This window comes from Lissotriton helveticus, chromosome 11 (assembly GCF_964261635.1).
Source record: "Lissotriton helveticus chromosome 11, aLisHel1.1, whole genome shotgun sequence".
NCBI lineage: Eukaryota > Metazoa > Chordata > Amphibia > Caudata > Salamandridae > Lissotriton > Lissotriton helveticus.
In genome coordinates, this window is record NC_136072.1 from 82,685,510 (window position 1) to 82,701,089 (window position 15,580).

Here is a 15,580-nt window from a genome sequence, read left to right on the forward strand (position 1 = left end):
CCTATCTCTTCCATCCTGGTCTTTTCCCTCAGTTTTTCTAACTTTCTTTACTTCTTACCTATTTCTGTCTGTGCCTAGGTTTATATTTCTCATTTTATTTTTACTTTTACCACTTTTTTTGCAACTTTTCTCTTGTTTTATATTACTTCCTTCTTTTATCTTTCTTCTTTCTTCCCCTAACCTTTTTGTCTTCAACTTTCCTTCTCCCCTCCACCCAGAACCATGGTGAAGGGTGCCAGCAGCATCGGCGGCTCAAAGGGCAAGGCGGCTGTGCCTAAAAAAACCCGGCTGCCTTGCGGCAGAATGCGCCCGGCAGGAGTGACGCCCCGCCAACTTTTTGGGGAGGAGGAGGTTGCCGCCCTGGTCTTTTTTATCCAACGTCACCTCCCCTTGACTTTGGCAGCAGGCGGCAGGCCCGGCTCCGGCTACCAGCGCATTGAAGAGCGTCTCCGGCGGTGGGCGAAGGTGCGCCGTGCAGTCTTCCGCTGCTCCGGTATCCGGCGTACCCACCATCAGCTGTCCCACCGCTGGGCCGACATTTTGGACCGGGAGCAGGACCTGTTGGACCTGCTTGGTGTGGAGGTTGTGGGTCTTGGTGAGTGGCTACCCCAAAAATAAAGTGTGTATATATATATATATATATATATATATATATATATATATATATATATACATATATATATATATATATATATATATATATATAGTTATATACATATATATATATATATATATATATATATATATATATATATATATATAGTTGTATAAATATTGTTATTGTATCTTTGTAAATATTGGCTGAATAAGTAACGCGATGACTGTTGCTCCTAGTTACATTTGCGATGTATTCCGGTATATCTACTGTCATTGTATGACAGTGTTCTTCTTCTTCACTGGCTCTTGCGTGTTGTTTCAACTTGGCGCTAGCTGTTGCTGTTTATTGATGTGAGATTTTCTTTATTGTTGAGAACTGAAGTTAGTTAATGCTATTAATAGAGTCTTGTCCTTCCTTTGTCCGTCAGTGAAATAGCGGTGGATGGATAATTGTACGTAGTTTGCATATTGTAGCATTTTTTTCACGGCCTTCTCTTCTGCATGAATCGAATCCTTTTCTTGCAAAGAATGCTAACGTTACTTTGTTCTTCTTACCTCAGCCAGGGCCGGCTCTAGGGGGCATGTGCAAGCTGTGCAACTGCACAGGGGCACCAAACTTCAGGGGCCACCGCACCAATAGATATCCTTAATTTAATAATACTCTAAGGATGGATACATATTTGCGTTGCGGCCCCTGGCATGGATTTGTTGCCTCCGGCTCTGTTCCACTGTAGCAGTGTTTTTTGCAATGATGTCTATGTTTCACAGCACTCAATGTTTTTCTCTTTGTTTATTATTTTTTACATGAACCACAGAACCCAGGGGCAAGCAGAATACAGGGACCGAGTCGGCGGGTGAACCACCACTTACACAGAGCTCCTCTACTGAGGATCCTGCTGCTGTCCCCAGTAAGTCCAACAGTGCTTGTTTTTTCCTCTGTAATGTGTCTGCTTTGGCAATTGACAGCAACCAAGTATGCATCCAGAATGATGTTTGTCTAGTATTTTTGTAAACGTTAGTATACCACTACTAGTCTTGTGGGTATTCTATCTCCTATGGAGTTATATACATATTACACAACTATGTAACTATGCACACGAAAATTGGATGTTGGTACTGATAGGCAGGTTGGACCTTACTTACACCTCAGTCACAGAACTCTGAGGAACGCACAATTCACTGAACGTCAGCCTATATGGCCTGAGTCATTGGTCAATTATTCAATTCACACTCCTGAACCCCAATACCAAGATGCCGAATGCTTTTAGGACACAAACCGTTACCTAAGAAACCCCCTTTTGCTCACTCACTCGTGTGAGTCTCCAAGACAACAGACACTGAAAATAAACTTCAGAGTCAAAGTGGTCATTCAAAAGCTTTATTTTGTTAGAAGTAAGTAAGTAACATCAATGTTTTTAAGTTGTTCCGTCAAATACGTTGAAGGGCCCACCAGAAAAAATCCAGAGTTAAAAAAGGCATAATAAAGTCATCAACATTTGTACAGCTACTAGTGCACAATAGGGAAATGTGGCAACTATCGGAGACCTCTCACCAACGTATACTGGTCACATATTCCTCTTTTTTTGTAAGCTATGGAAATGTCCGCTTCGTAGAAGGCAATCTTCTCATCTGCCGAAAAATAATTACAAAAGTGGTGCACGTTAGACAGTATGAAATACATTTATGCCAGTTTTATGCAGCCATGCTAAAAAGAAGTTGTAACCTGTAAGCAAACTCTATTCCACAATCCACATAGAAAACTTAAATACGGGCCCTTTTACTTTCCCACCTCTTCAGGTGTATGCATTGAACAATGATGTGTTGCCCCAGAGCGTCTTCTCGTACTGCGCAACAAGCTGCGAGTTAACATGCGCAAAACTGGATACATTGATGTACAAAGGTTACATAGTTCACTTCCAATTTCCAAGGACTAGAGTAGCAGGACAGATGAGATGAGCTTGGGTACCATACCATAACAATGAATGCTAATATGTGTAGTGACTCTGCTGTACTATGCAATGTGGACTCATACTGATTACGTACGTTGTACTTAACTGTTTTGAAGAACTCCATTCTTGGTGAACAAGTACAAAGGGGGCTGTGCATCCATCTAAAAAGGTGTACTTATTTTTATAGGTGCAGAACCCTTACCATCGACCAGTGCCGATGGGGACAGCGGCGCAGCTTCAGCGATCCCGGCGGGGACAGGAGGAACAGAGGCACCTACACCAGCAGCAGTGGGGGGGGAGCCAACAGCGGCGGGCGATGGTAAGTTACATTCAATAGTGATCTGCATTACTTGGTGGGAGGGGAAAACTTTCTCACTGTACTCTACTGGAAAATATATGATGTTACCTTTACTTGTCATTAGCATGCTAAGCATTACCACTACAGTAATGCAAGTGGCTGATAGCAGTCGGATGCATGGGTTGTTGTTAAAGCATGTAAAGGGGAAAACACAGCTGCCAGCGTGGTTGGGAGACACACCCAATACCGGTGGTTAGTGGATAGTCTCAGCAGCAGCGGTGTTTTGGGCAAACCCAAAGGCAAGGGAAGGAGGGGACGACTGGGTGCATGGGTCGTTGCTGGTGAAACACAAACCAAATAAGGTTTGTTGCGCGGTATAAAGTATTATAGTCTTTACTAGACATGTACTACTAGCTGCCCCCTGTTAATTAATGTTACTTTGAGAGTGTTCCCGCCTTCCCGGAATCAGAGTATATAATACAAAAGGAGATATGAAAAAGACAGGTGTTCGTTCTAATGTGTGTGACCGTTGAAGTACACCCATGCTAATAGGGCAGGCATAATGCCGTGCCAAAAAGTCCAAAAAATTAATAGAGGCTGTAGAATGTTCAAGATAGACGCAACACAATTTCTGGTACTCAGCTTGCTTGCTAGTGCTACTGTGCCGCCCACTATGTGTTGAATCAATGTTGTGTTCTTGATTTGCGGGGAGTTTGGATTACAACAATTCTGTTTCTTTCTTTATAGTTACTCCTTCCCAAAAACCAACAAGGAAGGAGTTGGCAGTCCGGGCCCGGCAGCGGAAACTGCAGGCAATTGTAGAGGCCTACCGCCGGCTGGTGGATCAGGCCGAGGAGGAGGAGGAGGAGGCGGCGGCAGCAGCTGCTGCCTCTTCCAATGCCCCGGGCCCCAAGCCTGCAGGACTACGTCGCCGTGGTCAGGCAGCCGCCCGCCGCCGCGTTGTTACATCTTCGGCGGCCCCCCCACAACAACAACAACAACATGCATGCAAGTGTAGGTGCCGTGATTTCAAAGCGAAGATTCTCCGCCGGGTAGCGAGTAAGTTGGAGGAGGAGCGGAAGAAGCTGGAGGACGGTCTAGAGGAGCGTGTGAAGATAATGGTGGACAAACACCTGAAAGCCCGCCGGCTTTGAAATGGACCCTGTTTTTTGCCCCTTTTTTAATCCTTTTGTTGGTGGGTGGGATGTGGGAGTTGGGGTGTACATTTGGGTTGAAATTTGGTTGGGGTTAGGGGAGGGTAGGGACAGCTCTGGGTCAGGGGGTTACATTTGTTATATATTTTATTTTTCTATTATCATTATGAAAATATAAAAATAAAACAAAGATATTTTCACAAGAAAACATTTGAAGTTCATTTGTGTTTGTTGGGGGGGTGGAGGGGGGACTGTTTCACCAAATAATGTACGTTGTGCAACATGAACATGAACTACGAACGATAAATTAAGTACTGACTGCACCTGTAGTAGTAGGGTCACAAGTGCATAAATAATTTATATTATTAAATAACATGGGAAAATTGCCCATCACGTGAGTCTGAAGTTACTAGTATACTTTAATTCCATGCACATTTGCTCAGAGTCCGCTAAACAATCCTATGCAATGCATTGCATCATTCCTTTATTATACCTGTCCTAGTTGTCAGGGAAGAGGAGCTCGTCCTCAAACTCTGTGCGTTCAGACAGAAGTAGGTCATGTAACCCAGTAGTGAGGACGTCTTCTTCGCACTCGCTTTCTTCATCCGGCGGTGATTCACGTACTTGATAGTCTGGTGGTATGAAGCGTTGATTCATTTTTATCATTGTCAGCCGCTCCACGCTTTTGGGGGAGAGACTAGTCCTTTTCGATGTGACAATGGCACCAGCAGCACTGAAAACCCGCTCAGAGGAGACACTGGCTACAGGACAAGCCAGATACTTTATCGCCAGCCTGCTCAGCACTGGCCACTGTCTCCTTCTTTCATACCAATAGACCAATGGGCTTTGCTCCATGAACACCTCTGTTGTGTCATCCAGATAGGCCTGAACCATCCGCTCAATGTTCATTGGTGCTCGGCTTTGCTGGTCCTCTTTTCCCTTTGCAACAGCAACGGACTTACCCATCCCTTTCTGTAGAAAAAAAGCAGTTATGCTTTTGGTTGGGTCTGCTGAATCAGATCGTGTAGGTGCTGCTTTTGGTACTGTTGGTGCCTGCTGGAAAGCAGACGCACTGCTCTCATGCTGTGAAGAACTTGCATCAGGAGTACTTGGACTGGCCTGGGCTGGCAGTGGCAGGCCTTTAAGTAACAGCCGTTCAGTTTCTAACTCATTAGCTTCCGCAGCTATGGAAGTTTTGTACTTGTCAACATCCTCATCTGAAAATGGAATTACTTCGTTACTGCTGACAAATAATTTGTACCGTGGATCCAAGATTGTTGCAGTTATGTAATGTTCACCTGACACAATATTGTTGAGCCTTACATTTTCACACAAGCGGTTGACTAAGCCCTTGGCTAAGGTATATGCATCAACTTTTTGTTCGTCACCTTCGTATGTTTGACAGACCTCCTTCACCTGTTGCTCAAGCATGTACAACAATGGGATGGCTTGGCCCATAGTACAGTCCTCCCTGCTAACTGCACGTGTGAAGACCTCAAAGGGTTGTAGCATCTCTGTGATGCATTTAATGAGGTCCCACTGCCACATCTCAATGGTCAGGGCTTTAAGATTAACAGTAGGATCCCCTAATCTTCTTGACATGACATAAGCATTCAGTGGGATGTACTGCTCAAAGAGACGCTCAAGCATGAAATAAGTTGAGTTCCAACGTGTTGGGACCTCCTGGATCAGTGCTTTGACTGGCAACCTATGCTCATGCTGAATGACCCGTAGCAGCTTCCGTCCTTTGAAAGAATGGTTAAAGTGCGTGCATATTCTTCTGCAGATGGCCATTATGTTGCTGACTTTGGCTTCATTTTTCAGAAAGTCTTGCACGACTAAGTTTATGCAGTGTGCCAAACAGGGTGCCCTGAAATAATGTCCTTCTCTCATTGCCTTCACTACATTACTGCCATTGTCGGTGGAAACAAAACCAATCTTAAGGCCTCTTGGTTTCAGCCATTCAAAGACCTTGTCGTTAAAGTCAGACAAAATGTTTTCAGCAGTATGACTTTTGTCCATACCAAACATGGCTATAGTTGCATGTCTGCGCGTATCATTAAAAATTCCAGCAACGTCACGGAGGCCTGAAGTTAACTTGTCTTTAACACCTGCAAAAGAGATCCAGTGTGCGGTGATGCACATGAAATCTGTAGCATCGCAACTGCTCCACATGTCTGTTGTCAGGTGGATACAATGGACAACACTCTGTTGTAAGGCTTTCCCAATCAATTCCAGCACATCGTGGTGTAGTGCTGGAACAGCCACTCGGGCAAAATAGTAGCGACTGGGAACGTTCCATTTTGGGCAGAGGGTTGCCACTAATTCCAGAAATCCAACAGCCTCAACAAATGAAAATGGGAGAAGGTCCAGTGCTAACATTTTCGCAAGTTTGGCATTGTACAAACGTGCTACTGGGTGGTTCCGCTCGTACTTTCCCTCCTGCCTTAACATGCTAGGAATGGTAAGCTGCTTTGCATGTCTTTGAGTTGTGCTAGACGGACCACCTTGCATCGCAGACTTTGCACTCCTTGGTGTTTCCAGCTGACTCTGGTGCCACTGAGAAGTTGCAGATGCGGAGGATGTGGACTTTACCACTCCAGTGCTGGCGACAGGGGTCCATTGTGTACCACTCCTAGATAGAAGGTCATCGTCTCCCTCTTCTTCTACCTCCTGGTCAACCATGAGTGGACCTTGTACCACTGTATCCCCACCAACACGAGTGCTAACATTTTTTAAGCTTGCAAGGTGGTTCTCCCACCTGATCAAGTGTGTTTTTTTCAAATGGGTCGTTTGGCCTCCAGTCCCATAGTTTGTACCAAGCTTACCACGACTAACATTGACATGACAAATGGTGCATACAGCAATGTTCTCCTGAACTGGGTGAACCGTAAAGAAGTCCCACACTGGGGAGGTAAACTTTTGTCTCCTGCCATAGGAAGAGGAGGACCCACTGCCAATGCCGGATGGACTGGAGGATTGTGGAATTTCACTATGGGACAGCTCAGTCCTAGTACTGCCACTACCTCCTTCTGTTGAAGTGGCGCTTCTGCTGGATGTCGGATGCTGCCGGGCCTTCGCTGTTGAAAAAATTGGAGCTGGTGTTACTTCGGGTGTTGAGTGTGTAGGAGTTATGCGTGGTACCTGCTCATCAGTCATTGCAGCATTTCTGGATAGGGTGAAAATGTTGGTCTCTACATCCTCTGCACCAGGAATAACGCTTGTGATGATGACAGTGTCAGACCCGTCTTTATCACCAGCAGTATCCTGCTCACCTACATCGACCTCCATAAGTTCAAGCCTGCCTGGAAACTTCCTTTTTCCTAGCATGGTCTTCTTGGGATGTCTCTCCTTTGAATGCGCAGATAGTTGTGGCTGCCAATCCGTATCAAGGTCATCGGAAGGGATGCTTTGCGAAGAACTCGATGCACTAACCCTCCTTTCCCTTGGTGAATTCAAAGGAAATAGATCACCTACAGAAGTGGCTTCCTCTTCTTCTTGCTCGGAAGGAGGCTCTACTTCCTGAACTGCCCCGACTTCGGGAGGAACAACTACTACTATTTGGTGCGGAGATGGTGGTTGTTGTTCTTGAGGAAGTACTATTGCGGGCTGGGGTTTTTCAACAACAACTGTTGCGGGCGGTGGTTGTGGTTGTTCAACAACTGTTGCGGGAAGTGGTTGTGGTTGTGGGTGAACAACTCCTATTGCGGGCGGTGGTTGTGGTTGTTGAACATCTACTGCTGGCGGTGGTTGTTGAGCACTTCCATCTTGCGTGGATTGTGTACTACTTTGAGACAGCGATAAGTTTAGTTCTGGCTCAGTATCACTGCTCGCAAGCAGAAGGCTGGCTACCTCTTCGACCCTCATCATGTGTTTGGCCCTGGGATGCTGGCTTGCCCCCACTAATGCAGATGTGCTGGTCCCAGCTTGCACCCCAGACCCCGCTGCTGCAGGCGTACCTTTTGGGGTGCCAAAAAAGGTTTTGGGGTCCATACCAGACTTAAGTGACTCTTCCTTCTGCTGTTCCTTCTTCGCAGCAACTTTCTTTGTGGTGGAGGACCTGGTAGCTTTCTTAGGGCCCATCTTCTTCTGATGTCAGTCAGCTCACAGCAGCACAAATTGCAGAGATGTCTGGTCAGATGAGTCACACACCACACGTGGCGTACAACTGAAGGACGTCCGTCTGGCAGTAGAACGAGCGATGGATGAAAAAACAACCAGCACCTCCTCAGTCTTTTTTGTGCACCTACAAGTAAAGAAGGCAGAACAACATCAGTCAAACAAGCAGTAAGGCAACATGAACAATTGAAAGACACACAGGCCAATGTATAAAAGACAAAACAGAAGACTAATAATACCAGTCCAGCAGCACCACAGCTCAAAGGCCACATGAAGTCCAGAAAGAACCAATAAAGTCAAGCAGGCCTATAGATACCAATATGGACAGAAAAACGAGGATGCCTGCTGCACATGACAGGTTAATGTGCAAGGAATAAATAGCCCATGGCTAAGACAGAGGTTGTAAACCTAACACCGCAAAAACACATACAAACAAACCCCTGCCCAGACAACACATTGTTGAATGCAATGCCATACACACACATGCCCTAATGATGTTAATTGCATACACCGAACTAAAACAGCTACATAAAGGCAGCACCCCCGCTAACTACTACCTCTGGGACTCTGGCCTACTGTGAGATCAGACAGAAAGCTGGGAGTCCAATGATAAATGCACAAAGGAAGTACCTTCAAAATGGCCGCCACCACATGGCCTAGCCACCACCAGCAACATGAAAAGTAAAAGAAAAAAGAAGACAGACAATAAAATGCCTCTGGGAAAGGGACAATGCTTTGTTTTGTTTCACAAAGTAGCCGCAACGCTGCCCACGTGGTCAGCCCACCCACAAACAAGAAGACAGACACAGTAATTGTTCCAGGCTCCAAAAACAACAACCAAATGACAAATTCTGTTTTTTTGGGTGCACAAGAAAGACCTGCAACATTTTCGAGAAACTTTTATGCAACTCGGGACATATTGTCCGCGAGAATGCAAAATCAGCGGGTTCGGCAGCGCGAAAAGAAGAAAACTTCGTTTTCGCGTTCCCGAGCAAGTACATTGAGCGCGCGAACAAGACAAAAAATGTAATGTCGCGTCAAGAGTTGATTAACTTTAATGCACCTATGGCTAAGTAGTAGTAAAAGCAAAGCAAAAGCACAAAGGAAGGACACACAAAATGGCCGCCAACATAGGGCCTGGCCACCAACAACAACATGGCAAAATCACAAAGGATGTATACACAAAATGGCCTCCACCACATGGCCTGGCCACCAACAACAACATGGCAAAATAAATCACAAAGGAAGCATACAAAAAATGATCACCACCATAGGGCCTGGCCACCAACAACAACATGGACAACTTTACAAAATGGCCTCCACCACATGGCCTGGCCACCAACAACAACATGGCAAAATAAATCACAAAGGAAGCATACACAAAATGGCCGCCACCACATGGCCTGGCCACCAACAACAACATGACAAGAAAGAGAAGACAGACAATAATGCCTATGGCAAAGGGACAATGCTTTGCTTCACAAAATGGACACACCACACCACCGCCCAAATTGGTCACCCCACCCAAAAAAAAAAAAAAAATTACATAGAGGACAGAAAATGGAAGTGGTCCATGCTCCAAAAAGAGAAAACTACAACCAAATGACAACATAACATAAATGAGGACTTTTTGGTTGCACAAGAAACACCTGCAACATTTTTGATAAACTTTTATGCAACTCGGGACATATTGTCCGCGAGAATGCTAAATCGGCATGTTCGGCAGCGCGAATGGAATAAAAAGTCGTGTTCGCGTTCCCGAGCAAGTACATTGAGTGCGCGAACAAGACAAAAAATGTAAGTTCACGTGCTCACACTGTGCGAAGTTACCAAAACTACCCAAGCTGTATTCCTAGGGTTACCTAATGGCAGAAATTGACAGAGTATTTAAAGTTTAAACACACCCAAAACCAGAAATACCCCACACATAAAAATAAGATTTTCTATATCAATCCAAGCCATCCATGATTTTCACATTAAGGGTACACCACAAAAACAGTTGATTAACTTTCATGACCCTATGAGTAGTACCTATGGCCTACTGCCAGAGTAGGCCACAAGGTTGGAGGCCTATGGCAAGAGCAAAGTGGCTGGAAACATAAAATGGCCGCCAACACATGGCCAGGCCAACCACAGAAAGTTAATACAATGAACTCATGCATGCCTACACACTAACTACATGGGGTACTAGGGTCAGATATTGGCTTAAAAATTAGAAACATTTTAAATTCCACAAAATGCAATGTTAAAAAAAAATTACAATTTGGGACCTCATGAAAGTACAGGCCTCCATCAATAATTTAATTCCAGGATTGAATACTGTAGTTAAAAAAAAAATCAAATCAAACAAGCACAAGTCTACATCACTCATACATTACACAAACTTACTTGAAAAAGAGAATTCCAATTCAAAAAGTCCTCATTAAATCCAAGGTAAATCAGTAATGCAGCCAACACAGACAGAAAGTGATCCTTCCAGCTCAAAATCCAAAGGAAAGTGAGCACCACATGGACAAAGCACTGGGAGGAGCCTGGTGGACAGGAACAGGAAGTTGTAAACTCAAGAGCCCTTCCTCCTTACTCTTCAAAACAAGAGTAGAAACAAAAAGAGGGGTCCTTCCCCCCTAAAAATAAAGCCAAAGGTACAACTTTAAGGTTTTTTGCTTTTTTTTCCTAACCAAAATGGTAATTTATTATGGTTTTAACATGCTCGCGAGTTATTCTGTGCAAGAATGCAGTTTCTGCGTGTTCGGCAACTCGATCTTACCAAAAAGCATCCTCGCGCATCCTTATGACGCTATCGCGCATCAAAATGACGTTATCGCGTTCGCACAGTCGCACGGGACTGTGCGAGAGTGTTTTCAAACATGGTGGCACAAGCGACCAGGAAAAAACGAACGCAGAACGAAGGTAAGCCATTGGCGCGCACGCGATAATGTTATTCAGCGCGCGAGAACTACGCTACGCACCGGATCGCGGAGTAATCGACAGCTACGCGTTCTCCGCGGAACGCGGAGCTGCCGAAACTCCGCAAGCTCCGCGAACGGAGCGTAGTTCTTCGCCCAGGGTTAATGTGTTATCATGTAATTATGGGTAGATCTATGTTTGCAACTTAAAGTATTCACATATTTTCACTACAGAAGCATGTTTTCATGCAAGGTACAGCAGAGAAAGTGAAGTCACCACTGCATTGGATGAGCTTCATCACTAGGCTGATCAACTTGTGGCATTATTCCCAGATCTATCAATGGCATTTGATACCGTCAACCACAGGGGGCTTCTGGAGGTTTTGGGGGATTGCAAGATCAATAGTTCAGCCCTTAATTGGCTCCATTATTTTCTGACTCAATGAACTGTTTATATTGAATTATGATCCTATCTGTCTGAACTGAAACCTTTGTCTTTTGGAGTTCTGCAGGCATCCCTGCTTCCACTCAAATTGGCACATTTATTCAAAATTTGGGCTGACTACTTCTATGTACATAGGCATACTTTTTTTTTATAGTAGTCAATGGTGATCCTAGCTTAAAAGCTTGATATTTTTGAAACTGTATGGCTAATGCACAAAATTGGTTGGTGCAAAACCATCTTATGGTAAATGGCAGGAAGAGAGAAATTCTGTTGTCTTCCACCTGTGAGAAATTGGGTCGTTGGTTGGAGGGGGTTTGATTCCTGCAGGAGGCAGGAAAGGCTCTGGCGAACGAGATGGGATCCTTTAGAGAGGGAGAAACATAAATCTCTTCTTAAGGATTATAAGATGGAGGTTATTAGGGCGAAACAAGAACACTTCGCTCATCTTACTACCACTCTTACCTCCCCGCGAGATTTTTTTAAGATCGTCGACTCCCTCTGCACATTGCAGATGCCCGATCCCACAATATGTTCCCAGGTCCTCTGTGATCAAATCGCAGGATTCTTTCACACGAAGATCTCAGACATCCACGAGGCCCTTGACTTACAAAAGGCTTTAACTCCTCCTGTTCCCATGGATGTCGTCCTCCCCTCTCTCGAAGCTGATGTCCCTGCCACCACCGTGAGCCTATCTGTGTTCCCTCCTCTCTCCCCCCAGGACATTGATTTGCTTCTTAGCAATCTGAGGTCAGGGTCTCCTTTAGACCCCTGTCCCCTTAAAGTCCTGAAGGAGTGCAGAGACACCCTATTGCCCCCGTTCTTAGACATCATGAACAGAGCAATGAGGGATGGTATCTTTCCCGATCTATGGAAGAGTGCTGTAGTCAAGCCCCTCCTTAAGAAGCCCTCCTTGGACCCAGATGTGCTCAAGAACTTCCGCCCTATTTCCCTGCTCCCCGCCCCTGCCAAGATGCTGGAGTCCCATCTAAATAAGCACCTGGCGGCGTTCTTGGACCACTCGGGACAGTTAGATCAATCCCAACATGGCTTCAGGAGGGCCCACAGCACGGAGACGGCCCTGACGACTGTGCTTGACAACATCCGCACTGAGGTCGATCAGGGCCATACCTCCCTGCTGATTCTTTTAGATCTGACAGCCGCCTTCGATACCCTGTCTCCCTCTGTTCTAACATCCCGTCTGAGGGAGATAGGGGTAGATGGCTCAGCCTTGAGCCTTTTGGCTTCATTTCTAAATCAGAGGGAGCAAAGGGTTAAGCTTGGAGACTTTCTATCTCCTCCCACTCCTGTGCAATGTGGGGTCCCCCAAGGGTCGGCACTAAGTCCGATCCTGTTTAACATCTATGTGGCCCCACTTGCCAGGTTGGTGAGATCATACGGGATGGAGATAGTCTCCTATGCGGATGATACACAGATCTTAGTGTCCCTCCCCCGTTCGGTGCCCTCCCCCATTCATCACTTTAGAAGTTGTATGGAGGCGGTGGCTGGGTGGATGATTAACAACTCACTCAAACTGAACGGGGTGAAGACAGAGGCTCTGGTGTTTGGTGGCAATACTAACATCTGGACCGCCGAATGGTGGCCTCCATCATTGGGAGCCTGTCCTACTCCTACAGAGTCTGCCAAGAACCTGGGAGTAATTATGGACCGGGACCTCTCAATGGCACAGCAGGTAAATAGAACAGTAGCTACCTGTTGGGGCATCATTAAAGTACTCCGTAAAATCAAGCATTACCTGTCTCTGCAGGCCCGTAAGCAGGTCATTGTTGCATTAGTGGCCTCACGGCTTGATTATTGTAATGCTCTGTACGCAGGAGCTAACAAGGGTCTTTTGCAGCGTCTCCAGACAGTACAGAATGCGGCGGCTAAATTCGTGCTGGACGCTCCTAGACTATCTTCCGCCACGGCAGCCAGGAAAACTTTACACTGGCTCCCTATTGAGTCCAGGATTGCTTTTAAGACTCTTTGCTTGACCTACGGGGCGCTCACTGGTAAGGGGGCTGAGGGCGTGAGGAAGTTGCTTCATCCCTACGCTCCGGAGAGAGCCCTCCGATCTTCGTCTAAGAATTTGCTGGTAGTCCCCCGTGTTCGCCGAACCAAATGGGGAGGGAGGGCTTTTTCAGTTGTAGCCCCTAAATTGTGGAATAGTCTTCCGCATGGAATTAAAACACAGCCATCAGTCCAGAACTTTCAGAAGGCCCTGAAAACGTGGCTTTTCTCCAAGGCCTACCCGTAGTGTTTGTTATCTGACCATTTTATGATATTGTTTTTAGGCGCCTTGATGCCTCTGGGCTTAGTCGTGCAATATAAGACTTTTACCATTACCATTACCATTACCGTTACCATTCCTCTTCAAGCAACAACAAGAATCCCCATCACCATGAACCGCTAAAGTCACTAAATTAGCCCATGCTTAACCCTCTTGCAGCTTTGCACAAAAGCAGTCAGGCGTATATTGGAGGCAATGTATAAAGTACTGATATAGCACACAAACAGTAATAACATGAGAACACAATACAAGAAACATCACACACCAATTTAGAAAAAGACATTAAGTTTTAATACATTACTTGACACCAAAACAACAAAAATCCAATCAATTGAACTGGGGTGATGAATTTTGAAAGTTTAAGGGAAAAACTATTCCCTAAGGGGCACATGTATGAAATTCAGTTCATGCGATTCTCAATATGCGATTTTTAGCAAATCGCATTTTGAGAATTGCACAATGCGATGTAATTAAAATATTACTAATATTTAACGATTCTCAAAAATTCGCTGAATTTCACGGCGACCGCGCAAATAGCGATTCATTAATTGCAAATTCGTAAATAAAGAATGGCAAAAATAAAGAATCTGCAATTCAGGTGCAGCCTGATGACATCACAACCAGGAAGTGTGACTGCCCATGCTGCACCTGATTGCCTGAGGCTGAGTCAGAGGCTGGGAATAGAGGCAGAGAACTGAGTACTGCATTTTCAAACATTTACAATGGATGCCCAGGATAAAGAGAAGGACAAGGTGGAGGCTGGTAGAAAGAGAAAGCAGAAGTTGAGCGAGAGGGAGCAGGAATTGCTGATAGAGGAGATGGTACATAGCCATAAATTATTATATGGGAAAAAATCACTCCGCGTCCCAGAGTCCAGAAAGAGGAAAGTATGGCTGGACATCCAGGAAAAGGTAAATGCCATTGGTGTGCACAGAGTACATATGCTACTCCAGTTCACTTTTTCCAGCACACACAGTAATGCATCATGGGAGATGTAGTCAGATGCATCAGACAGTGAGGCAAAGAGACACAGCAATGTAGAAGCAGGATGAGTAATTTAGTAAAGGCCAACAACGCTAGACAGCAGTTAGCTAACGCCAACTGAGAAAACTTTATTCAGTGAGAAATGCGGAGCGAAACACAAAATGAAAATGTGCCTTTTCATTCACAGCACCACCTGAATCACAGGATGACAGTACAGGAGGTGAGGAGGCCGCACATACGGAGGAGCAGGCAGGGCAGGAGGACACCGATGATACAACACTGACCACACCTGTCCCACCAAGAAAGCATAACATTGTGCCCCCACTGCCACTTCTAGAGGCAGAAACACAGTCCATAGGGGAGGATGATGCCCAGGCTGAGCCAGGCCAGCGTGCAGCACAGTTCCAGAAACAGCCCACTCTGCAGCATAGGGAGGAAAGATCTGTGAGACGCAGGCCAAGGGCGAGCACCAGCGCTGCCACAGATGATGAACACACGGTGTTTGCTGGACTTGAAGGCAGCTGGTCGCAGCTGGTCACAGTAAACCACAACCTAAGAGACATGAGGAAGGGCATCAGGGACATGACAGGTGCAATCAGAGAACTGTGTGCCACATTGAAGCAAGAGCAGGCAGCCAGACTCAGGGGGAGACAACGTCCCTACAATCATTTGGACACCTACAGCAAGGCGGTGAACAATCTGTGTACTGCCACGACCCTGTTGTCACGTCGCTCAGTGAGCATGCAAGTGGAGATGGCCCACTGCAGCCAGAATGTGGGCAAAGGCCTGGTGCAGGTCACGACCACCGTGGAACACCTGCAGACAGCCACCACAGCTGGCA